This window comes from Rhea americana, unplaced genomic scaffold (assembly GCF_003343005.1).
Source record: "Rhea americana isolate MKP2758 unplaced genomic scaffold, rheAme1 scaffold_4, whole genome shotgun sequence".
Classification (NCBI taxonomy): Eukaryota; Metazoa; Chordata; class Aves; order Rheiformes; family Rheidae; genus Rhea; species Rhea americana.
The window spans coordinates 11,324,905-11,351,738 of NW_028186534.1; the positions used below are offsets into that span (position 1 = coordinate 11,324,905).

Sequence of the window (26,834 nt, forward strand, 5' to 3'; positions counted from 1 at the left end):
TGAATAGCAGGATGGATACAATTTGGAAAAAATRTGTATTTAACTTTCTCCCGCATGGCTTTGTCTAAAATTATATATATCAAAAAAAAAAGCAAATTGCTTCCACTAAAGTGCATTTTCCTCTTTTCAATTGTTGGAAGTTTGTGATTTCAAATGGCATATCTACTTTCTCGGAGAGCGGCCGGGTTGGCTTTTCCTCCGTGCCGTTTACGTGACAATGAGCCTTTGTCGGGGGGGCTGCCGGCTTACTTGCACTTTTTATCCGGTGTCTTGTCCAGTTGCTGCTCCCGGTGACAAAACCCAGCCGGCCGCAGAGGACTAGCCCGGGATTATGTCGAGCAGCGTGAGGTGGGGAGTGTGCGTGTGTGTGTGTGTGTGTGCGCGATCCTGCACACGGGCTCGGGGCTGCTGGGGGGAGGAAACTGCTGCTTCAGACTGAGCCCTAACTCACTCTCGGGATGCAGATTGTAAATCAGCGCTGTTTTCTCCTGCAAACATATAAATGCGCATATTGACACTACCTGCTTGAGAGACATACTTCTTTATATGCCCATATGAACCTGGCAATCTATGGAATGTAAAGAAGTATGTATTTCAGGTGGGGATCCTTCGCGGTGGAGCAGTGAGTGACCCCGGCCGAGGGGGCACACAGACAGACAGATTATTTTTCTGGATTATTATTTTTTTCTGATGCCTGACATGGCAGACTGACTGGGGAGTCAATTGATGATCTTGTTCCAGCGTGCGTATTGTTCTGTCACTTTGCCTGTGTCAGCAGGTGGAAATGCTCATCAGGACATTAAATATTCAATATGCTGACTGCGGCATGGGCTTTGAAAGGTGATGCCAGAGGAAAGCTTGCTGTCCAGTTCGKTTTTTTAACAGGGATACAGGCCGATTGCTCGTTTTTGTCGTCTCTCCTTTCCCTTCATCCCTTTTTTCCATAAAATAAGGGTAGATAGCAAGCTGAGCCGGCTGATCTTGAAATCTAGAAAAAATAAAGGGGAACTAACTAGGGGAGGAGGACAAGAGAGAGAAAGAGTTGTGGCTTGGACATGCAGTGTTTTAGCTGTAAATTCATGTGCAAACTGTTTTTTAAATCTTTCCCATGTTAAAAGTTTTCATGGTTAAAAGTGGAGAGAAAGGAAATCCTAATTGTCTGTATAATGACCCTTAGAAATAGCTGTCAAGTGACTAGATCGTAATTAAAAGYGCATCAGCTTTGAAAGTAGATATATTATTTCCCTAAAGAAAATAAGAAAATTGGGTCCTTGAATTTTGGCAATGTTTGTGGTCTGTTTTTTGCTTTTACCTTTTCCAACAGAAAATAGTTGCTGCTTTTTCCAGGGTCTTAAAATTCTGAGCAGGATGAAAGAAAAGAGCTTAATAAGGAGAAAGAAATAAGTTTAATTTCCTCTCTAGGTAGAAGTTGTGTCTGACCGCTCAAAACTTTCAGCCCCCCCAAACTTCCCCAGGCTCCTGAAATTCGCCGTCGCCAAAGCGCCGGGCGTTTGCGCGCTAAGGCGCGAAGCTCCTTTGCGGCGAGGTGGTGCTTCCTCCCGCCGGCTCGCGCCGCCGGCTCGGCTTCTCCGCCTGCTCCGCGCAGCCGGGAGCCCGGGAACGTTTTGCTTTTGCGAGGTTTCCGCGCGGCTCGAGCGGCGGCTCTTTGCGCCCTCTCCGCCCCGGCGCGGGGGCGGCGCGGGCGGCTCGCGCGCCGGAGGGGACTTCGCTGCGAGCGGGCGCTCCTGAGCGAGCGGTTCGAAAGGGCAGGCTGGGCTGCCGCCGAGCTTTCCCGCCTCTGTTATTTGCGGGTTTTCTTAAGACTTTTCTCYCCCTTTAAAGCAAGCGCGGCGGCCGCCGAAGGGTTTTGCGGGGCGGCAGAAGCCCTCTGTGATTTACCGGCTTGCTTTGGGCTTAGCCCCGGGCTCGGCGGCGGCCGCTGCGCCGGACCGGGCGGCAGCACGTGCCGCCGGCGCCTGCTTTCGCATACCCTGCGTCTTAGGCGGCTCCGGCTCGTGCAGGCCCCCCGGGGGCCTGGAAATCCGGGATTTTCGGCGTCTCGCGGCGCGGCCTCGGGCTCGCGTAGGAAGCTGCCGGCCGCCGGGGCAGGAGCTGAGCCGGAGCAGGAAGGCTCCGTGCCCGGCTCGGTTGCAGCTTCCCTCGGTTGTAAATCACCACCGTTAGCCTGAGTCACTGGATGAAAAACGAGGACGATTCTCACTGTTCTGGATATAAAACAAAATTCCCTCCTTTCCCTGCTGAGCCTTCAGCACATCTTTCTTCCTTTCTTTCTTCTCCTTCCTTCACTTGCCTTCTCCTCTTTTCTCTTCTTCTATCTCTTTCTCTTTTTTCTCTTTTTCTGTCTCACTCTCTCTCTTTCCCCCTTCCTCCCTCCCCTCCTTCCTCCCTTCTTTCCTCACCTCGGGTTTTGCTACCGCTCCCGTGCTATTTTGCGTCGCTCTTGCCAAGGTGCTCCTGGTCTGATTTGCATTAGATGCAGGTATCTAATGCAGYGTAATTCTTACCTACTTCGCCCTTCTCTGCATTAATACGCTTGTTAATCACACGGAATCGCTAACTTTAGGAAGCAACTAAGTGCTCAGATTTATGTTTTATGTAAATATTTTCCAAGCTGTAATTTGGAGAGCTTCGTCGCAGCGCTTGCGCCCGCGCTGCCAGCGAGGCCACCGGAGCGCTGGGGCTCGTGCCGGGCACTGGCGCGCGCTTGTCCTTCCTCTCCGGGTTAAAATCCCGACCCTCGCTCTGCCCTGGGTCATATCGGCTAAAATGAAGATTTAAGTCGCTTCTCYGTTGCTCTTCGCGAAGCGGTGGCCAGGAGCTCCTCCTGGGGAGCCCGGCCGCGCCGACCGGCAAGCGGAGGGCTGCGGCGTGCCGCCTGTGGAAACAGGAGCTCTGAGAACTGTAAAAGCCATAAATCCGGCGGACCAAATTAGTTAAATTTTCCTATTCTATGCCTCACAAAATCCAGCCGTTCTCGAGATGAATTTTTCCGCATGTGAGCGGAACTGTGGGCAGGTACGGAATGGATATTTAGCGCACACACATGATAGCACAGGGACGAATTTGTGCCAGGCAGTGTTTCCCGATTTTTTTTTCTACTTTTGTGTGTTTGTTTACATTGATGATCTGTTATTACACTTGTTATTATTACTTAATATTGGAAGACAGGTGGTCAAATAAATTTCAGCACCCTCGTTTGAAAAAAAATGGTGGGGGGGGACTGTTTGCAATTCAAGTTTAATAGTGCATTCATCAAGAGCAATAAAGCATTTTATTGCACAAGTATTTCAAGGGATGTGCTGGCCCTGGTAAAAGCATTAGTAAAGGGGTGCATCAGCAATCTCATTTAAAACTGTCGACCCAACGTGAAAAATGTTGCGTTGAAGAATAAACTGCTATTAAGCATGATTAGATTGACCTGCAGGACAGATATTTTAGCTGCTGCAGCACAAGTCGATCAAAGTGAGCATCGCTTAGGTTGCAAAAAATTTTTTTTAATGCCCTAAATTAAAAATGAAAGAGCCTCAGAATATTTAGGACCAGGGAGTGACTTTGGGGGTGAGCTTTGTGTGTTCAGTTCGAAAGGGTTTGGAAAGGTGGGGAAAGGGGGAAAAAATGTATTAATTGCCGGCACTTTAGCATACATTGAAAGTATGTTACTCAGATCAACCAATCAAAAAAGAAATTGTGCTGACTCAGCATTCGGGCTAGTCTGCACGTCCGATTGCAGAAGAGATCAGCACTGCACTGCAGTATCTTTCCCTGCCTTTGACACCAGCCTTGCTGGGCAGGGCTTCCCTTGTGTTTCCCAGGACTGGGTTAGGCCAAGAGCAAGAGAAGGCCCTGAAGAGAGGAGGAGAGGTTCCAGGTTTCCTGAGCCTTGAGCTCATAACGCTCCTTTTTAGTCAGTAAGCAAGATCTCCCATGCTAGGTTTGCACTGCCAGATGCAAGCGGCATGAATTGCTTGGGAATATATCTATTTTTAAAGAGTTTCACCACATCTTGCACTTAGCAGCGACTGAGGGTGAGGGGGTGGTGTGTTCCTCGCAAGAGAAATATCCCGGCTCCGTAGGCTTCATCCCTCCCRGAAAACTTAGGGCTGCTTTTAAGTGCAGCACTTGCGATTCCCTCGCAGCGAAAAACGGTCAGTTTGGTGTCCGCAGCTTGATGCCGACGCTGCCCTTGGCCCCAGCCGGGGGCGCAGCGGTGCTTTTCGGGGCTTTTGCATCGGGCTGCAGCGGGTTACGGAGGGAGCAGCCTGGTCCTGTCGGGAGGGGAGCCAGGGGCCCGGCTTGTGCCGCTTGCTGCGCCGCCGGCTCGCGCGCGGGCCCCTCTCGCGCCGCGGTTCCCCCCCGGAGCAGAGCCGCTGCTCGCTGCAGAGCCGTTGCCAAGGGCCCATCCCCCTAGCGTCTTGGCGGCATTTTTGCTAGCCCCATTTTTGCAGGGTTTTTCCTTTTTTTTGTCTTCTTTTCCCTTTTTTTGTTTTTTTTTTTTTCTTTTTTTTGGTTTGTATGGAGCGTGCCCCGGCGGGGGCCGCGGCGGGAGGCGCGAAGCCGCGGGCAGCGGCAGCTGGGCCGCATAGCCGGCGTTCCCAGCTGCCCGCCGCAGCCGCCCGACAGCTGTACGGACCGCGGCCGGTCCCGCAAAGACCTTACATAGGCAAGTAAACCCTGGCGTCTGGGGAGCCGGATAAACCCGCGGGAGCAGGAATCCGGTGACCTAAGTGCAAGCCGGAATAAAGTTCCCCGCGAYGGCCAGCGCGGCCGCTTCCTCCGGCCCCGGCGTCCGGCTCGGCCTCGGCCGTTTTAACCCGTCCGGTGCGAGCTGGGGCCGCAGGGGAAGGGGCCCGGCGGGAACTGGCCGAGGGAAAGCGAGACGCGGCAGGGAGTTGCCGAGCGGATCAGCTGCGTGGCCCGTCCTGGGCCGCGGCGGGTTAATCCGCTGTCGGCGAGATCGGCGGAAGTTTTGATTTAATATCTGCGATTGCGTCAGGTAAACAAATTAAAAAAAAAAAAAAAAAGTCTTGGAAATTTAAGGCTTCAACTTGAGCCAGGTGACTATAAAGTGACGAGTCTTGTGCAGCGATTCCGCCCAGCGCTCGCAGAAAGCTGTTTGAAGCAGGATTTATTCCTGGGAAGGTCCCCATCCATTTGCCTTGCTCTTTGGTTGACAAGTTTATTAAAAACCCGCGCAACTACATATTAAACTTTTATCAGTGTCGAAGAGGAATACRTCCTCTGAGCGGCCACGGAAGTTATGGATTGGGTCTTAACGCTCCTTGCTCCGCCGTTTGGCTGAGTCAGCGTAACAAATTTTCCTGCCGTGAGAGTCCGTTCCCTCACCAGTATAAGTAGCAGTGTCCAGGAACGGGAGCAGGTTTAGGGTGCGGGTGAACCCCGTCCAGAAGGATGCGCCTCCTGCGCCGCTGGGATGCAGGCTCTTCGCTCCTCGCCTGTAGTCATAAGATTAAACAAAGAGGAAGCCAATATGTTGCACGAAGGATGTTAAAAATAAAGTGTTAGGATCGCATAACCCAGTTCCCGTTTTGCCAGGCAGCTGAGTTTTTAGGAGTTGAGAGAAGCCTGGAAAATAATTGGGAGGAAGGATTTCGAAGGGCCGTAACGAAAGGCAGGCAGAAAAGCGCGTATCAGTGGAATTAAAGCCAGAATCCTTAAACTCCACCGGATAAATAAATAAATATGTGCCCCCAAACAACATATTTCTTTGCCTGTCACCGTGTTCAAGGATTTTTTAGTTCTTAAACAGGTTTGCTGGCATAATTTGTCAAGTACAACAGGGAGGTTTCGGTGTGACAGAGAATCATTTTTCACGACGCACAGTAGTGCACCAAAGCAGTCCTGCGGGCTCCGAGCAACTCCGTAATCAGATAACAGTTAACTTACGTGTGTTGGATGGATCATCGCTCACGTCAGAGGAGCCGTCGGCGCCCGGGGCCGGGCGGCAAGCAGGCGCGGAGCCGCCCCGGCCAACGCTCCGAACGCCGCGGGTTTGTCTGCGTCGCCGTTTGCTCCAGTTGTAACTAATTGGACACATATTGCGTTTTCATAGCATCTAATTTTCTATTGATTTTAACTGGGCTGCTGGTGTTTTGCACTGTAAAGTGGTATCTAGTATCAGTCGCCGTTTGAAAATGCTGAGTGCACTCCCCAGTATGGAATTATGCAGTCAGCAGATGTTTTAAAACCTGTTTAGTTGTTTGGTTCGTAAAATGCACAAACTGTATTAGGGAACAGCTTTGTTCTCTTTCAGCGTGTGAGTTTGGAGGAAAAAAAAAAAAAAACCAAAACCCCAAAGCAGAACTATTTTGACTGCCGGTTTCAGGGGCCCSCGCGCGCGCGCGGCGCTGCCCCGCGGGCGGCAGCCTTCGAGGGCCCGTTCCGTTTCTCCACGCAGCGGAGCGCGAGCGCTTGCAGCCGCCTCCAGCTATTGGTGCCCTGCGTTTCACAAACAGATCCGATCTGTGGTTGAAGTAGGACCTTTATCTACAAGAGGCCCGGGACTAAAATTTGGCTTAGGAGAGAGGTTCTCATGTTCGGATCCAAGACTTTGATAATGTCACTTTTGACCTGATTTATAACCAAGGGATAAGCTGATAATTGATAGGGTTTGGGGCTTTTGTCATAGGTTTTGCTTGTACCTCAATACATCCAAATAAAACCGGGCAATCAAATTAGCCGCTGCATTTCAGCAAATAGCCACTGAAGCGGAGTAGAAGCAATAGCCCTCTGTTCAGCACCATTTACAARAGAAAAGAGATACTTAATGCAGGAACGGAGAGATGGGCTGGCGAAAAGCCTTTCCAGCCACGTGCGATCGCGAGCAGGCGGGGATGGGACGCGCTGGGTGTTGGTACTGGCGGCGGCGAAGGCGGGCGAAAGAGGTGCCCGCGATTAGGCTTTGCAACGGCAGAGTTAGCCCTGGGTGCTGGCGAGGCTGCTGTCAGCGGGCTGCCTTTGCTAACCATTAGCACAAACCATACTGCGTCTGTGGGAGACAGGTGAGATTGCAGAGGTATATAAATTAAATAGACACTTTATTAAGTTCAGGTGATAGTTTTGGTTTGAAAGACTGAGTGGCTACCGCAATGTCAGCAACTACTTTAGTGCCCAAAGGAACTGAGTGCTTTTTAATTAAGTCAAATAAAATCCAAGTGGAAGACTCCCGAGAATACTCAGGAGTATATGGAATACACTTTTTGGGTTGGATATCTATAATTTTTAAAATGTTAATAAAATACRCTCCACTTTTTGCCTGTAAAAACATAACTTAAATTAAATTAACATTTGATGTCTGTAAGAAAAAGGATAAAAGCAGTGAGGTTGTATTTTTTGGCTTACAAATGGCACATTGTGCAGAATACAGCAACTGTGGCATTGATTTAAACAGCCTTGCAAAGACACCGTGCAATAAAGTTGAATCATCTGCAGCACAGGTATGGCTGTCTGGTGGAAAAAATAGCGAAGTGAGAGCGTAGAAGTTTTCCTGTAAAAGCCACTTAATTTGGGGGAAATTCCCTCAGATTTAGTAACATTTGGATAGAAATCAAATAACACATTAACTTAAGGAAAGGGAAAAAACTAAAGTTAATTACAAAGGGAATGTGCACTTCATTAAGATAAAGCTGTAGGAAATCAATGTTCTRTATTGTTGTTTTCCCTTTTGATTGGATTTTAGGATGATAAATTGTTAATGCATTTGATCCAAAAATGATTTGTTTATTCAGATGAAGAGCAACAGTACTTTGTCTCATTTGGCCTTTTAGCTGGTAACGATAATGGCTTCAAGGGATGTTCATTTCTCAAAAGGGTATCGGACTGGAATAGACAGGACATTTCTGGGCTCAGAAGGATGGGCCCTATGCAAAGGTTCCTTGTAGGCTAATTCTATTGCATGTTGAATCTTCTGCTTCATTAGGAATATCGACAGATTCTGATAAATTCTTTGGCTTCTCTGTGCTGTCTATAACGTGTCTTTATTAGTATATTGAGGCTAAAGTAGAAAGGTCTTCAATACACCAGATGATCTTACGTTGCCTACTACAGATTCTACTGGCCATAGCAGAGGTTTGGTAATGCGGTGATTTGGTCCGTTCTCGTGCGTATAATCATGRATAGCAGAGCTGATATCTGATCCAAAGGCAAAACAGAGGAACTACCCTAAATGTGGTCTAAATTGAGAAAAAAGAGGTACACAGGTTTCTTTGTTATTTTGACCTTGGTTTGTCTCTAAGAAGAGTCCATTGCTCAAGGTTCCCTTGTAGCTTTGGCATTTTTTCTAGTGCCATCCTGTAACACACCCGAACTTTTCCCAGCTCATGGACGTGCCAGTCCTGCAGGCAGGTCAGGGAGTGGAGCAGGGTCCTGGAAATGGTGGCACCGACACCAGGTCCTGGCCCTGGGGACAGAACAGCCACTCGGAGCAAAGGATCTTCCAGTGCAAGAACCAATTCCAAGCACCACCATGAGGAAGCAGCTAGACTTGGATTAACTTTGGGTGGCAAATCCAAATTTTGGTGGTGCTTTGGAACGGGTCAGTAGTTAAAGAATCCTGTATTTGAGGCCCAGCTTGCACCTCTTAGAGGCTTGTGGCTCAGACTTCACAGTGRCACTCACCTAAAACCCAGGACGCTGGACAAGCCAAAACCCCGGAGGGTCTGAACGCCGGGCCGCGGTGCTGTCCCAGACCGCACTGGTCGTGTCAGCGGACACAGATGGGGAGAGCGACACCAAACCCCCCTGCCCGGCCGCTCGGGCTCGGCGAAGCCCCCCGGTCCGCTGGTGTCCCCCACGCGCGCTCCCGTTGATTTCGAATAAGGCCCGGGGGCGCTTCCCGGAGCAACGCCGCGCCCCGCGGCGGCAGAGCTCGGGCGGCCCGCGGCACGTCACCCGAAGCCCGCGCGGGTCCGGCGGTTTCGCTCGCTCGCTCGCGCGCGCTCCGTGCCCCGTCGGGCACCAGCGGCGTTTCCACCGCCTCCTGGCCGCTGGTGGACCGTTGCTTTCATCTGCGTCCTACAACTCGGCCAAGGATGAATTTAATGCTTGCAGGTCCTCGCTGTCTGCGTTGCCGTTCAGTTCCTTGACTCGATTGTCTCTTGAAAAGGTACCTAGAGGTAACTCGATTAAATTAATTACAGAGCTCTTTCTGAAAAGCTGTTCTCTCTCCCTTTCCCTCTCTCTGTCTCTCTCTCCACTTATTTATAGGCGGCTCAGAGCGATGGTTTGGGGAGTTAAGGGATCTGCGGTGCTTACCGTCCGAACGCGATGCCTGTATTTTATTTCTTGGGGAGCTGCAACGCTGGCCCGCTCGCAGCATTTCTGCATGCAGGGGTTTTCAGCGCAGGTGCTTTTTGCCTAGTATCATCTTGCAGTTCGGTGGGCTGCTAGAAAGCAGGGGGAAAAGTCACCTTTTGCCTTATGACGCATATAAAATCTTTAAATAGGTTATGCACATGGCAACGTGCAATATCCGCGCGTGGCTCCGGGTGAAGAGGGAAAGGCCTGACTTTATTGGCTCGCGCTGATCGGAGCGACTATGATTTTCAGATTTGATTCTCTGAGTTATTTTTAGYGATGGGGTGTCCATGCTGCAGGGATCGCTGGGAGAAATAAACTCCCCAGCACTGCAAAAAGAACCATCACACAAGTAACTCGGGTAGAAACGGTTTAGCAGGGTTGCCTGCCGGGTGCTCGCTCTCCCCATTCAGAGGCACATGGACTGCTTGGGAGACTGCAAAGATAAACCATCTCCTTTTTGYGCCACTTTCTTTTACTTCCCATCTCCTCTCGGTTGGTTGCTGGTGATGGGAAATAAAAATGCTGCTTGTCTCRAGCATATTTTAAAAACACAGAAAATACTGATTTTAGTGCCAGACGAGAAAACACTGGAGGCTGTTTGGTAGAGAGATGGAGTCTGCTAACTTCTAAGAGGATTTTGGATATTTCAGCCTCTTTTCTCCCATTTGTTAGGAGAACCACAGAGGGGAGAGGACCTCTGCAGCCCTGAATTGTTCACCTGCAGGCTTGCCAGGCCTCCCTTGCTTCCTTGCCACTACCTACTAGGTCACACGTTAGGCACTAAAATACAGAACACGAAGGAGGCAGCAAAGAATAAAACACTGCAAGGAAGAAGGCGGGAGGTGAGGATTGAAGTATCTGGATTAAAACAATAGCGTTTCCTTACGCCACACTGCAGTAGTGAGTGTGGCTCTGAAAATAAAGGAGCCAAATGTCGGGTTTAAAAAGCTACAGGCTGGTGGCTGCTGCTGCAGACTGTGAATTCCACTGCTGTTAAAACTGCCTCTTTAATTCAGAYCTGCTCTTCAGCCTAAGCAGCTAAGAAGCTTAAATAAATCCTGATTGCCTGAAAGTGAAGCCATTTAAACCAGCACAACATCAGACAGCAAGTTCAGAAGAGGTCCAGGCGGCTGTGAAAGAGAAGACCCCGAGGAATTCCCCTTTTTGCTTGCTGTAGACCATGAGGCCAAATGCTTTGCTAAAGCTGGTAAAATGGAACCAAATCAACTGTTCAATGGATTTGGTCCCCTTCAACCAGCTGTAGCTGTGCATTGATCTCTCAGACGCACCTTGGAGGAGAAGACGCTTGGACTGGACGGCGGCAGCTCCGGGAGCAGAAGACGAACGGCCGCGGAGCACTGTCGATAAGGAAATTATGATGACTGGCATCTGCAGATCTGTCACTCGGGCTCTAAACTGGTGGGCTGAGCCTGAGTCATTATGTGGTTGCCAGTCAATTCTGTGTAACGGAGACCGCTCAGGATTGATAATCTCAGTCATCCTCCTGTATTGATCCCAGCTGTAATTCAGAACTGTGCATGTCGGCTGCGAGCGCCACGCGTTTTCGTATGTGTTCGCTAACGCCTTGGGGGAGCCCCGTGCTTCAGTGTTTCCTCTGCTGCAACGAAGAATAAACGTTTTGCTGTGAAGTTCCCTTCTTGTGTTCCGTGCCCTGTGATACGCTGCTCATTTAATAGGCTCTAGCAAAGAAATGGGAGTTTTACGGCTAGCGCAGCTGAAAGCAGGCACTGAGCTAGGCATGCCAGCTGCTTCCTACCTGCCCCAGAGCTGCGCGCGTCCACGGCGTGTGCTGGCCAGCAATGGTTTTTKGTTTCGGAGATAACAGCTATGCTCCAAAAGGGGATCCTCGGTTTGCTGCTACTGAGCTTATGCTCCTAAAGGCTTGATGTGAAGTACCTGCCCCAGGCTGGCCTTTATGGCACTGATGTTATGCTAAGGGACTTAAAGAAAATCACTCASTTTCCCATGAAATAATGATTGGTGGAGAAGTAAGCTGGGTATCATCTTTTCCTAACTATAGGACTATCACAAGCTATGAATATTGCCGGTGTAATGAGCTGTTTAGGATGCAAAAGTCTGATGTGAGATCATTCATGTCTTTACTTCTCTAAGGTATGTGGACTAAGTTAAATGCTGACATAACAGAGTGCAGGGTTTTGCTTCTTTTCTCACGTAGGAAATTTGGCTCACTTGATTCCAGCTCCCTTGTCCTTTAGATGGTGGTTGAATGTTCATACTAGAACAAAAAGGACTATTCATGTGCATTAAAATAAGGAGATATTTGTTGGATCTCAGGCTTAACGTGCATCTGCTTAAATGGCAAAAATATCAGGAGCAAAGTTACTGCAGGAGCACCTTTCCTCAGCTTAAAGGAAAAGGTGTGCTTGTTCACTCATGCTATCTCATTTTCTTGAATTTTTAGGGTATTTAAACATCCATGCTGAAATCTTACTGAAGTCTATATGAATTTTACCATATACTTCAATAGGCATTTACCAGTTATTTCTGCCCAAGAACAGGTTTAGGTTGAAGAATATGCACAAAAGAGAGAGAAGTCAGGTCTCCCAGATCACTTTTTCGGGAAGCCATAAACAGTTCTCATATTGCAAAGGCTGCTAAAATGTTAAAACATCACTAAATGTGAATAGCGACTCTATAGCAGGCCATCCAGCAAAAATATATTCCATGGTGAAATGCGCTTTTGTTAGAGCCAAGGTCTATACAACAGTGATGGCAGATGAATTTCCAGGGGAACGCTGGGAAGGTGGAGGCACTAAGTTGGTCTCTTACTTCCTTACTTTTCTGTGATTAGTTGGTATTTAAGTGTAAATACGTCAGCGAGGTCAACTGGCTATATCAGAACTGATCAGAAATAGTTCTGRTATTTGTAGTTTTGAAAAATGCAAAACTGGGAAGTAGCAAATGAACTCTTGGGGAAGGATGTTTTCCTTCATGTCTCCAGCTGACTTCTTGGAAACACATAAAAGCTTTGTTTTTTCTTTTTCTTTCTTTTTTTTTTCTTTACAAATGCAAGACGTTTGCAAACACCCAACGATGCATCCTTAAGAGTTTTCCCACAGACACAAGAAGAGACACAAGCCCTTGCAATGTGCATTCCCTCCTATTGGAAGGAAATTGCCTGCAGCCAGAGGAAATCCATGCGTTAGCCTGGAGCCTGTTTGCAGCCGCGAGTCGTAGGGGTGCTGAATGGCTGTCGAGATGCAGTTAYACAGCATGGCTCTGCCCTTGGCAAAATAGCCAAGTGGCCGTCACCTCTATACCTGCGATCTGCAGACACACGTCTCGGGACACTGTCTTTCACTGCCAATTATTTTCTTTGCAATTAGCAATGCCGGTTTCCAAGCACTACCCAATCCCACCTCCTAATTTCCATCTCAGAAGCATCAAGCAAAAGCATCTACTGAGACAGAAATGACTGWGAGTAGCAGAGTAAACATCACCTTAACGTTGTTGCTGTCAAACMAGAAGCAGAGATTCATAAACAAGGAAGGCTGGGGACAGAAGCGCAAGGGAAAGGGAATCCCCAGGACAAGTCCCTAATTGCTGGCAGTCTGGGCTGTGAATGATATCAGGACTCTAGAGGGAAAGGTTGAGTAGAAACAGATGCTTCCAGCAGGCTGAGTGGACTAGGTTTCCAAAATACCACGCTCCTCCCACCTGCTCCCGCAATCTGGGTTATTCTCTCGCATTCCCCAGGGCCGCATCCAGCGTAAACAACACCATTATTGAAATTCTTCCTTGGTAATGATAATTAAGTTACTAAAAAATGTCAAATGGGGAAGCTGGTGGCATCACGAGTTGAACAAAACCGTAGAATGTAAATGAATGTGCTTTCTCCTTAAAGAAGCACCGGAGGATGAGAGCTCACCTGCTGCAGCAGCTTCGGTGATTTGTCTTTTTTAACGTGGCTGCCAGATTTTCTGCTGCCGGCACCTATGCCCAGCACAGACATGCATGTTCCTCCACAGGCAACCTTGAAAGCATTTGCTAGCTGAAAGAGCTATTTCCATCGGAAGAGGATGAGATGCGAGTGTGGATGGAAATTCTCACAGGTGCTGTACGTGCAACACTTCCTAGGGAAGTACATGATTTTTTTGTTACACAGTTTGTTTTTCAAACTATGGTGTTACTCTCCGATGTCAAACACTCCAGCCACTCTGCAAACCTGAGTGACAAAACGTCGGCACGCAGGTCCGTTTTTAAGTGCCCCCAAAGCCATCTGAGCCTTGAATAGCAGAAACTTCCAGTTCTTTCTAAAATTTACAGGAGATATGAATACTCAGGGCTTATAAAAGTTAGGCTGCATATTTAGATGCTTAAATGTAGATCCTGTTACCCACCTTCAGGCGCCCATGCTTGAAAATTTCTGCCAATATTTTTATTGCCTAATTATGTTTTTATAGAATAGGAAATTCAATTCACTTAACAAGGAATTTCTATTGCAGTATAGCCTATTATGGCCTRATCAAGGAAATACGAGGCCCAAGCGCACGGCAGCTGGTAGGCTTCAGGGGATTCTCTAGGGGCGGCTAACATATAGGGACACACCTAAGACCGGGGCCAAAAATTACCTGTGTCCTTCCCAACAGCTAGTGTGTCAGCTCCGTTCACTCTCAAGTCGCTTCTGGYACATCAGCAGCGTTTTGGAGCTAACGAGGCCACCTCGCCGGCTGCCCATCTCAGCCAGGGGCCGCCCGGGTGGGGAACTGCCCAAAGGCCTGAGGTGGGTCCCGTCCTGCCGGGGGGAGACCCACGGGGCCATGCCATGCCGAGGGCAAGCACCGCCGCAGGTCATGGGGGCAAGTAGAGGTACCTGGGGGGCAAAGTAAATGCACCGGTGGGACRGAGCAGACGCACTGGCGGAATGAAATCAATGCATGCGGAGGGCAACGTTAAACGCGCGCCTGGGACGAAGCGCGTGCACCCACGGGAGAGCCTGTGCGCCAGGGGCTCAAGCAGAATCACGCAGCCGCTGGGGGCTCGCAGCCCCACCGCTGCGCTTGCCGACACGAAACGTCCCGGGGCTGCAGCGCCCTGCGCCTGCGCCGCACGGCTCGCGTGGCAGTGCGGGTAGCCCCCTTTTCTTATTTGCTTGACAGGCTAAAACTGAGATCTGCTTCCTTCTCTTTCCCATAAAGCACAACTCTGAAGTTTTTCCACTGGCTTTGAAAACCCCGGATTAGGTTCTGGCCGGGTCATTATAAGGCTTTAGCCAACCACCCTTTAACCACATCAAACCTAATTGTCCTCCGTATGCACTGAGAGGCTCCTCTGCTGGCCAACCAGACCGTGCTGGCTTCCTGGAAACCCTATTAGCTTCTCAAACAAAGCAATCGTGAGGACTCAATCCTGCAAGCCTTTTGTGCAAATATTAAATAACAATGAATAATTAGCAGGAATAATCCTTTTTGCTTGACCTCTTCTGTAATAAAGACCCTTGTCGGCAAATGCAAACGTTATTTTGAGCAGCAATTTATAATCTAAATCTGCTAAACACATCAGCCTAAATACACTAATACTCTAATATCCACACTATTTATACAAGACTTAACACAGATCAAAACAGACACACTTTCTGTCCCAAAGACCTCAGAGCATTCATCAGTCAAGTGTAGGTAGTAAAGGTGGCAAAGAAAGAGGTAAGGAAGAGAAGGAGAAAATTAAGATGGAAGAAACAAAATAGGTAACTAAATTTACCTACTAACTTGGATTACATTCCTTAGGGCTCTGCACATGCTTTCTGGTTGTTTTCCAAGAGAGTGGTAAAATATAACTGCATTAACACAAGACTGCTAACAAAGAGGCAGATTTCAACTCTCTTCCCCAAATATGTCATCCCTGTTTTCTCATGCCTGGAGAGGGGGAAAAAAAAGATGATCTCTTCATCTCTTCAGCTTGCTCTGCAGGCCATAAGCTTCTGAGTCTTTCCAACTGTTTTGATTTGTCTCTGAGCATTAGCAGATGGATCTGATCCCACCTACATGTACATGTCTTCCTTGCTAATCTTCTATTTAGGAACCAAGCCACAAATCCACACCAGAAACCTGCTGCCCGGTCATTCCTGAACTTTGGGGCCATATATTTTGGAGCTAGACCCACTTCTACCACTGTCCTTGTTTCCCTCTGATACATCTGCAAAGGCGTCTTTTGTGGAGCAATCAGATTAGTTGAATTTTGTCCAAGGAGTTTTATTGTATGCATCCTTTTCCTTCGTGCAGTTTTCCTGCGAGAGAAGAAAGGACAAGCAAGCAAACACACAGATAATTGTACCGCAGTGACAGTTTGTCAAGTGAAGGAAACACATTTTTAGTTGAGAGATGAACGTTACAGTAGTGCTTGAGCAGAAACCTCTTCCCTTCCTCACAGATGGCATTGACATATAGCCTGAAGGGGCTWTCAGGGTACAAAACTAAAAAGATGGTTAAAGATGTTAAAAATTATACGATGTGAGCACCATCTACACTAGGACCATCAGCTAAAAGGAAGATTCATTTTGATGTATTGGGCAGAAGACAGAACTTCTGCTGATGTTGCGTACAACTCTTGAGTCAAAGATATTTTTGAGACAGATGAAATATATATTAGCCTGCTACTAACTATACCTTTCCTAGTTGGTTTTTATTGACTCTTTAAAAACTATTACCAATAAATGTGATGATCTGCCTTCCCCTTTCTTTCTGGGTGAATGATCACTCCTGTAGGGAGTTTATCACTTAATGTAATGACCAGTTTGATCCGTTCATGTTTGACTCCACTTTCCAGCAAGCTATTGAACTTGTTGTCTTCGTTTCAGGGCTGCCAATATTTCCAAGGTTCTGCCATGGCTTCTGTTAAGCTGTAAAATAAGTATCACACTCAGAACAAAGTTATAAATCTTGCCACAGGATGAAGGGAATTTGTGTTTCTGCATTCACTGATTTTGGTACTGTCCAAGTCTGTAATTTGCTTGTGCAGAGGATAAACTTAATATTCTTGCTCCTTTTTAGTAAGACATGCAGCTCTTCTGTACAGTGGGTCCAACTGGAGGGACAGAGGGGAGGCAAAGAGGGGATTTCACCTGCTGGAAAATACCTTCTACTTCCCCCCAAAGCAATGGAAGTGTCAATAGTATTGACACCACCACTAATTAAAAATGACTGCCATAAGCATGCATACACTAGCTATAGGACATCAGCTTGGATTAAATGTAAACCACGAGGTGCGCTGCACAGATTGCTGAAATGTATTAAAGCCTGGATGACGGTATCTTCTGCACACCCAAGCAAGAAACGACAAGGACTGCTCAGTTCTTACACTCAGGCCACTCACCGGCCACGTAGCCACGGTGAGCTGTACAGCAGAGCGACCAAACGCGCAACCTGAGCTCTTTGCAGCCGTGAGATGAAATGTGTCTGTGTTACACTAACTTGGGAACAAGTAATAAAGTATCATGCAGTTCCTCCTCCATGGTCTGCAAGGCATTAATTTCTAGCCTCCTTCCTGGGAGGCAGCTTCTCTCCTTCCCATTTCCAGGCTCCTCCATCCCCCAGCCTCTGTCACCTCCTGGCTAAGGGGAAGACCTTGTTTTCTTGGCAATTTGTTGCTAGATAATTAGCTCATGTTGCTCCTGTCCATGACCATGGATGGAAGCAGGGCTGTGTTTCCCTAAACATCACCTCTAAAAAGCACAGCCTTTTTTCTTAATCTTTCTGGCTTCCCAGACTGGCTTCCAAGGTTCCTGATTCTCTGTTTGCATAGTTTTACTCAAAAAGTCTCTCTCAAAGGCAAAAAGAYGTATGTTCCTCCATAGGGTGGCCTACGTGGCTCTCTGTGCCGCACATCTATTTGCCTAAATAAGGTGCTCTCATGAGTTTGGCAATGACTGCCAGGGGCTCAGAAAAGCCTAATGAAGCCGCTGTACRTTTCAGGAACTCCTACGGTATTGAAGAGGAATTTCCAAGCCCGATGTCTRTTCCTTCTTGCTTCCTTCCTACTCTCAAATTTCTTTGTGAAGTTCCAGCCTGCTCCATGCTTTCGTAATGAAATATAAGTAGACTTTTGTCTAATAGCACATCAGCAAAAGCCTGTTTGCCACATGTATCTTTGCAAGAGAGCTTGTTTTTYTTTACATATAGAAAAGATGAAAGGGAAAGCCTGTTGGTTTTGTGTTTTATAAGGTAAAATATGCATCACTTGGAAAGTAATGGCCTGCTCCATCTTTGCATGGTGAGGAGAGTGCCTCAACTAGCCAAAAAAGCCCCAGAAGGACAGAAGGAGAGCAGGGGGGGGTGCCAGATTCAGAAAAAAACAGTAGAAGAGAAAACCACCGTTATATCATTCATGTCACAGGACAGTGCTCAACAGCCAGCACTTCCCAAATCTAATGATCCTGCCCCAAACTGCCACTGGAGAGGCTTAAGGGTTTCATCCTTCTTCATTTAAAGAGCAGGACAGAATGTGAAGCAGATAAGAGATTTTGGGAACGCTACGAGCAGCCAGAAAGYAGCTGTTGACCTGAACCTCCTCCAGATGCCTCTCGAACCCGGGAGAGAAGTCGGGTCTGGCTCCAGAGCTCCTGCAGCGCAGCTCCGGGCTGTCTCCGGCACCGCGGAGGGCTTCGCCAGCAGCCCCGCTCGGCCCGACCGAGCAGCTTCGCGGCGGGAGAGCGCTGGCCTGGGCGCCAGCGTCGGCGCGGGCGAGCGGCCAGCGCGCTGCCGGCCGCTCCCCGGAGCGCTCCGGCCGCACCTGCGGCTGCTCTTTGCCCTTCGGAATAACCAGCCGAGGTGCCTCCCGCTTGGCACGGTGGTGGGTGCATCGAGGCACCCATCCACCACCAAGGAAGGTGCATTTTACRAAAACGCCTCCGTCTCCTGGAAGTGAAACTGGAAGGAAACCCAGCAATGAACACTTAATCCTCAGCTGTGGTGGACGTGCTAAATACTTCCCCATCATGCGTTTTATTCACTTTAAACCTTTGGTTCTTATATCCAGTGAGCAGTTTGACACTGGAAGTTTTTATGTCAAATGTTAGTAGTTTTTCAAGCAGGAATAAATTGATTCATGAGTGGATAAATCCAATGCATCTTTTAAATGGAAAACTGACATAATTTTCCATCAGAGACCTGCTAATAAAGCAAATTCACTTAGTTAATCCATTTTTTCTTTGCTAAGTGCACTATATAAAGTATAAAAATATCAAATCAATAGCCAAAGAGTATATAAAAATGAGACCGAGTGATCAGAAACCATGTGTGAGCCACATCTTTCGATGGCTTTCTGGCGGATTCGGCTTTATGCTTCTGCTTCCTAAAGACCTGCTCCCCAGGTCGCCCCAGAACGGTGAGGTTGCAAAAACGCAGATGTCCCCCACGCTCGTGGAGGGGAGCAGTGGAACAGGCCACCGCCTGCAAGGGGCTTCAGGGCATCAGCTCTCCTGCAGCTCTCCCTATTTTTAGAAATCATTAGTTTAAAGGTGTAGGACCTTTTTATAATTCTCTTATTATTTCCCCCCCCTTTTTTTTTCTTGAAGGAACTGCATAGCAGAAACACGTGTAAAARCCCAAGACATCTTCCAATACATTTGCTTGAAGAACTCATCACACGCCCTGCCAGGGAATCTGCACAAACACCCTCCTTTTTATTTTTCAGTTGGAATATAGTGGTGTTATTTCAAAGAAAATGCCTGCACAGCCTTCTCTCTGAAAACACTGCAACCGTCATTCGATCAGTGCAACTCTCTTGTGTGAGTTAATTTAACAAGCAGTTGCTTTGCAGGCTGTGGAGAATTGCCTCTTACCTAATAATTCTGCTAATTTGCTTAACTTTCCCAGATTGCAAACAGCCCTACTCTGACCGAGCACCTTTCTAAATGAACCCCCAGACAATTTCCCGACAGGAGGGGAGAGGAGAGGATGGCTTGGGAGAGCAACGCTCAGAGTCTTCTATTTTTGACCTTTGGGCCAGCATTCAGTTATGCTTGTTGGGAAAACTGCCTTCAAAGTGTATTTTCTTCAGGGATTTACAATACCCTTTTGCTTGTAATTATTCTCACTTGATGTCTTCCATAAATTAGTTAAAGATGCTTCTATTAGTGAGTTCCAGTCCTTTTAATTATCTCGCCGAAGTCTCCTTAATTTGTGGCCATGAGCTACAACACAGGAACTGCCATCCTTGAAATGCTGCTGGCCCGTGGCTAAAGACAGAGAAATCAGAAATGTGCGCGGACAGTGCAAACATCTGGGCAAGCCAGGAAAGAATGAAAACTGCGGAAAGGTAAATGTCAGGCTATTTAAAGACAATGTTGACTATTGATTTTTTAGAGGAGACTACCTCTTCAAAGGCTGGCAAGCTTTCCCTGAGATACAAATGAGGCACCCGGAAGGAAGGGAAAGAGAGGGAGGGGAATGAGCAGGGAAGAGACATTTTTCCTGAGAGCAAAATGAACCCTTTACAAAGCCTGTGGGATTAAAGCTGTGGCTTATTTCTTTCATCACAAGTCTACCCTCCAACTCATTTAAGCACCAGGCGCTTTCCAAGCAAACGGAGGGCAAAGCGGTGTTTGGGAAGTGCTGATGAGCAATAAGGAGATAAGCAGCAAAGTATTTGTTTCGTTGGTGTTTTCCAGTGAAAAATGAACTTTCAAGCACACCCGGTGATTTGTTGCTTAAGTGGCAAAGCTCACCAAGTTTCTGATTTTGCTTCCAGCTGAGATGCTCGTTGCTCACCCTCACACCCTGGAACAACCCAGACTCATTAAGCAGGTTTTGCTTGTCCTTCAGGCTGCCTCATCGATCCTGGACATACCTTCCCGGCACGAGCGATGCCAGATCTGCCTGGGAACACCACCAGCTGGAGCTGGGACGTGCTCATCCCTGCTGGGGCAAAGATCTGGGCATGCGAGGTGCAGCTAGCAAAAGGAAGGAAGGGAAACCACCTGGCAGGTTATGATTTCATATGGATTAAGGGAGAACTGAGCCTTGAATAAAAGGCTTGTTTAAAGAAATAAGCAAACACACACACATTTTATTTATACATATATAAATATATATACACACACATAAACTTGCCTTATGTCCCCTGCCATGAAATCTCTGCCAGTGCACCCTGGAGCAGATATTGCTGTCCTTGGATATCTGCATCTGCAGGGAGTTGTTCATTTCTATTGCAGAGACGATGCTAAACACGGTGCTTTGGGAAAATGGCAGGATAAGAACTTATTTAGGGGATTCAAAGGTCTCCCAGACCTGCCTTTTTACAAAAGGAAACTTCTTCTCTCAATGGGTGCTTTCCAACAGGAGGAACAAAGGATCTAATCCATTGAAGTGGAATGTCTGCAAGGGCAAATTAATTTTGCATTTGGGTACAATGCTTTTTTAAAAAGGCTAATTTAGGTCTTAAAGGAAGAATGATTATACACATCCACACGGCAAGATAATGAGTGAAAAGACCAAAGGAAATGACACCCCCTCCAGCGATTGCTTCCCTCCCTGCACCCACCAAACCGTCAGCCAAAGCAGCAAGGCCAGGGCTCTGCACGCTGCTTCCGCGGAGGCTGGTAGCTGGGCACGTGGCTGTTTTAATCTGGAGCCCACCCATGACAGTGCAGTTGCAACTGTTTTGCTTGCATCTCCTTGATATTTTTTGCAAGACAGCGGGTCTGTTGGGGATCGTGAGTGGTTCTGTGGAAACAGCATTACCAGTTCAGGTTACGCCAGTGAGTCTCTGACCCCTGCATGTGTGAATTACTCAGGTCTGTAGTTCAATCTGGATCAAAAGTCTGTTACTCATAAATAAAGGGGGCTGGCCTGGTGCAGTGGGTTAAAGCAGGTTTCATCGGTATTGGAATTTAAAGATTATAAAATGCCACTTTGAGGCTTTATGCAGTTGTTCAGAAACACTTTTTCTGCCATGAATTTGGTTCTGAGAACAGATCTGGACCTTAGAGYTATTACTGCTTGATTTTAAGRTACGATTTGTCATGATTCTATGATTCTRTGATCCTGCAAGCTGCCCCATGCAAAAAGCTTCAGGATACTATACCGAAAGGACAGCTACAAGATCTGCAGATAGCTGTCGGCGTTAGAGGTGAGCACCTGAGTTCACGGCAGTACCTCGGCGTCGCTACGTTACTTGGGTAAAGCTGGGGGGTCATTACCGACTTTGTTAAATCTGAAGCAGCTACACCCAAGAAACAGGCTCCCAAGGCTCTGTGTCCCGTCCCCCCCTTGCAAGTCTCTTGGGCACCTCGGTGTGAAGATCACTAGAAGGCTAGGTAGCCGTCTAGAAGAAGCTAGGTAGCCCTCTTTGGCAGCCAGTCCACGCAGCAGGAAAACCTGATTCCTCGCAGATACTGAACGCAGTGCAATGTGGCATTACTGCCTGGGGTAACTTTTAGTTTGGATGTATTATTTCAGTAAGGAGGTCTTCAGACAGCGTTAAATGACAGATGATATAATTTTTGAATATGATGTTCATCTGAATTTTATTTTCTGATGTTTTGACTCATTGACTTGATGTCTCTCTATTATGCACACACCTCTGGAGATGTTGCTGGCAATGATTATGCGTAGCATTGAGTTAGTGAATAAAACCACTCCAGGAACTGCTTTACAGATCACAGTATCGTTTTCTCTATAATTGTCCCACAAACGATGGAAGTTATATGGAGAGAACCATGTTCTCTGACAGACTGCATATTTTTGCAGCATGCATCAGATCTCACTTTGGCTTCTGAGACTTATTTCTGATGGTTCTTGGGGATTTAACTTTAAGACCAGTGTATTTCAGTATCCATATACTCCACTGTTCATGTCACCCAGCAGCAACAGAGGATGAGCTGTCTCCTTAATATGGATGAGACACCAATTTATCTAAGTTATCACCTCACAATCTCTCATTCATCTCTGCTGTTAACTGCTGTGTTTCTGACAGCCATTCCCAACCTATCAGCAGCTTCTTCGCCTTCAATTGAAACCATAAGTAATTTTTGGCTGGGAGTTCTTGTTATATATATAATGGCTTCTTCATCTCCCAGCTGGAATTCAATGATCAGGTGACTGAATCAAGCTCTGGACACCTCATTTTAAACCCAGAATATTGCATAGACTAACACAGCAAAGTAAATCACAAGTCAGGGTATCTTTCCACCGTCCGAAAATATACGACCAAATTAACRTGTCCCAAGCTTACTTTGAACAGTACTACAGCTCTGACTGCGAACAGCCAGGCATTTGACCGCAAACTCAGCAATACTTTCCCCCTTCCTAATGCATTCCCAAATCTGCAGAACTTCCCGGTATTCTCCTTACGGAAGGTCCCTGCAGTATTATGTAKCAAATCAAAAGGTCTCATTACTTAGTTTCTGGTTCCTTCATGCCATTGCTCTCATTTATCATCCTGTTCTTCAAGCTTGGGCTTCACGCCATTAGGACTGTCTCGTTCCCCACCCCTGGGGACCGCCAGCCTCCATCCCGGACAGTTGGGGTCTAAAACACCGCCMGGCTCCGGGGTCAAAGCTGCTGGCTCTGAAGAGCCACGGTACTGTGAGTGTTGTGCCTGGCAGCTCCTCTGCTCCAAGGCTAAAAGGAAAACTAAGTGTTTGTGCCCCAAAGCCATCAGGTTAATCCCTTCATATTTCCCCTCAAAATTGTTGGGAACAATTCATCACAGGGAATTTGCTTCATGTAGTTCTCCCCCATTTAAGTTCCCATTTYGGTTTTATTTCCAGTGAGCTCTCAGTCCTGGCACAGAGACCACTTGAAAAATTGTCATTCTCTGAATTTCCCATTGAAAGAGCCACTGCAGCYTGCATTTCCCACCCACCTTCACACTAGTTACTGCCCTGCTCACGCGATGCATCAGCAGTTCTGTTTGCAATGTGTRATCCATGAAGTTTGCTACTTTCTCTGGGTAATATATTTTCCAGGAGCGCAAATGACTTGCTCAAAGCATTAGAATCTAATTCTCTTTGTGCTGAGGATGAAATGCAAAAAGCCAGAAGAGCAGAGGAGAGCAGATCCCCCCTCAGCTCTACAAATTCACWGAATTCAATGGTTTATTCATTTTAATTAGCCTTGGAATTCATATATAGGTGTGTGTGTATATATATGTATGTGTGAATTCATATAATGATACATAATTAATTTAGAGTTTGGCATTTCAGAACAGGTAATTAAAATAGTTCATTGTTGATTAATCACTTGCAAAATAAATTATTAGCAATATCCCTGTTAGCATTATGTTTATTACTACAATTTAGAGAAATTAAGGCAGTTCACTTACATTAAATTAAACATGAAAGCGCAGATGTAATGTACCCTAGACAATATCTATTTACTCTGAGAACAAATGTGATGTGTGCATTACAGTACATTTGCTAGGTCATACATCTTGGATGTCCTCCTCATGTCATCACCAGAAACCTAATACCAGCACACAGACTATTCCTGTCTCWTTCTGTAAATATAGAAATAAGATTTGTTGGACTTTAGCATTCGCTCTACACTACCTTGACCCTCAAGCTGCTCTGATCATCCGTGGACRCCGGAGGCAGTTCAGCCGGAGAAGGGTGGCCAGCACCTCGAACCGCGAGTGGCCGAGGGTGGCTCTGCGGCCATGCTGCGGTGCGTGGGACAGGGACGTGTCCCCTCACTGGTGCCAACAGGGCAGAGAAAGGTCCACATCCAATCCAAGCCCCTCAAACAGAGAAGTATCAAATAAAATCAAATTATTCAACCCTCGGTGGTCACCGAGGCCACAATTATGAGCCAGATTATAGYCGAACTGCACAGAAATGGAATAAATCTCAGTCCAGCTCTATGATATCCTAAATAAAACACTTAATTATAAATTGAGTTTGATATCTGTGGGATTTAAGCAACTGTACATGGTCTCTTCTGGTGTGTAGATATATTTTGTCCTGTGAGGAAATAAGTATTCCTTGACTTTGACAATGATTTATCCAGAGGACATTCCTACCCGGGTCTGCGGAAGCTACAGGCRAGTCACTAGTAAAGAAGAGGATGCAAAGCACCTCACTACATGCTTTCTGGATCAGTTTCTCTGTGGTTTTACAGCTAAGGGAAATAATCTATAATTAGGTGTATAAAATAGCTCTCTGATCTCTTTGCTTCTGGCCCAAAAGAGCACAGAATTGATAACTCAATTATCGCTGCTGGAAATATAAATAAATTAAAAGTACATGGTAGGAGGAACTCTAGTAAGGGGACACGCATGCGGCATAATAGATGCTTCTCCTTAATCGCGGAGCTGGRAGCGCCTGAGGCCAGGTCCGAGGAGGAGTGGGCGCTCCCCCCGTCCGGCGCTACGGCCCGCGCGGCCCGAGCCCTTTGCTCTCAAACACCTTTGGTGGAGCCGAACGTCCCTCCAAGGCCCCAGGCGCGGAGGTGGCCGAAGCACTGAGGATCGTGATACCAGCTTGGCAGTAAGAGCAAAGTCAGAGCAAAAGGGTGAGCTTGCCGTGGTTGTGGGGGTGATGAAAAGCTATAGCACAAGGACATAATTAATGCCTTAATTATCCTGTCCCCAGCAAATAACCCGGGAGTTGTCTCTCTGAATTCACAAGCAGAAGAATGTAGGATATTGGGGTCTTCGTTTTTGCCAAGTCATGGAGCGTTTTCAAAGCCCCTCCTTCCACCGAGGCATATTTTTAACGACTCCTGCGCTGAATTAACAGGCTGCGCCAGCGGGCACGATGGCACTGCTCGCTAACGGCCACTTTGTCTAAGCCACATGCTGAGCAGCAGTTTCAGACCCTGACTCAAGGTCTCATTGCAAAAAAGCTTCTGGGCCTTTTTAAACAATTTAAAATGTGTAGGACTAACTGACCAGTCCATCCCTGCCCCTTTGATATTCTGCTGCCTGCGTGTGTCCTTGAGCCAGCAGAGATCACCYGTAGGGAGGTGTGACCTGGAATGATATGAAGAGCAGGAAGAGAAAAGCTTTGGGAAATTTCATATTCCACTCTGATACCCTGCTCAGTAATCACTGAAATTATACTTAAAGAATCTGCGCTTTGATGCTATTTCAGCAAGATCAGAAGGGCAAGTGCCGTTTCACGGGAAGGACCTTTTTTCCTCCAGCAGTACACTTCCTGGTCCCGTGGAGAACCTGTGCTGGTGCARGCCCAGGAGATTTGTGCAGGTTTTATTTAAAAGAAGAAAACAAAAGCATGCTGTACGTGCTCCCCAAAATCTTTGTGCCACTTCAGCAACGTTCTGTGAAAGCAAGAAGAACGGGGCGTTTTCCCCGTGAAACTGTTCCTCGCAGGAGGGAGGGCACGGATGCAGCTTTGTGCGCTTCCACTGCGCACTTCAGGAGGCACAAAACCCTCCCCGGGCCCCCTTCCTCCCTAGGGTCTTCCCTAGGGAAGGTGCCAGCTCTCCTGATGCCRAGCATTGCTCATCCTTTTATCCCAGGCACCGGTCCTGCCTGCAGGCACGTATTGCATGTCTGCTGAAGCAAAATTGGGCCAYGGAAAAGCTTGATTGCTGCATCCAGAGGCTGGAGCAGGAGGGCTACATGGGATGGGAGAAGCACAGGAGGATGGTGCAAATGAAACACAGTGCAAATTAAAGAGCTCTCTTATTTCTGCTGCACTCAAGCACCAGGTTTCTGCCCTCAGTGACGCTGATTTATGTAAACCGTTGCTTCACTGTGAGAATCCAAGGGCAGTAAAGTGGACACACAAGCATCTCTAGTTGGAGGGTGAGGGCAACGTGTCCCTCTTCTCCTCCATGTTCCCTCTCCGGTCTCACCCCTAGACCTGCCCAGGTTTCAGACCTGAGGACGTCCTGCAAAACCCTCCTCTTGCAAAGGCAAATTTGGCTAAACTCAATTGCATCATGCGGAGCAGAAGTCAGCTGGAGCTAGTCTATCTGACGGCTTCCAGCTCCCGTAGTTAATGATTTACATTTGTGCTGTAATAGCCAGACATGGCAATAACAGCGAGGATTTAATTGTTTTAATGAAAGTAGTTTTTTTTCTGTTTGAGTCAGTTTGTTAAGTTTGGATGATAGGATAYAAGAATGGATTTTGCTGTGCACAAGCCATTTCAGAAGAACTACCTTGACAGATTAAAACTTTTAATAAGTAATATCTGATTAACTAAAGGCAATAGCAACAGCCCAACCTGAAGAAAAAGGGTTTTATGGTAGTTGCTRTCTCACCATCACGTTTATAAAAGGGACGCATGCATTTTTCAGGTCTTTGCACATTAATGGCTGTATTTGATTCAAAATAGTCAGTGAACCCTCAGTAAATGGAATTAAATGGTATGTGTCTGATTCGAGGGTGACAATCCGCCAATTGTTTCTTGTTGGAATTACTACCTGCGTGGCTGGGCACAGCAGTAATATGATGTTTCATTTCTCTTTAGCTATTATTTATCTGAAAAGTTCATTCATTGCTGTTCTGAACTCCTTCCTGAAACCTCTCCCTTCACCTTTATCCTGCTGCCA

At 47.3% G+C, this 26,834-nt stretch overlaps 1 long non-coding RNA gene across 3 annotated transcripts; it reads left to right on the forward strand.

Moving 5' to 3' along the window:
• Positions 1-8: 8 nt before the first annotated feature.
• Positions 9-26,682, forward strand: LOC146590812 (uncharacterized). Of its 3 annotated transcripts, XR_014896944.1 has the most exons (3): positions 9-348; positions 12,392-13,430; positions 18,887-26,682. It is a non-coding gene; the product is annotated as an uncharacterized LOC146590812 (long non-coding RNA). The 3 variants fall into 3 exon arrangements; XR_014896945.1 differs by lacking the exon at positions 12,392-13,430; XR_014896943.1 differs by lacking the exon at positions 9-348 and having other exon boundaries at positions 10,012-13,430.
• Positions 26,683-26,834: the final 152 nt, after the last annotated feature.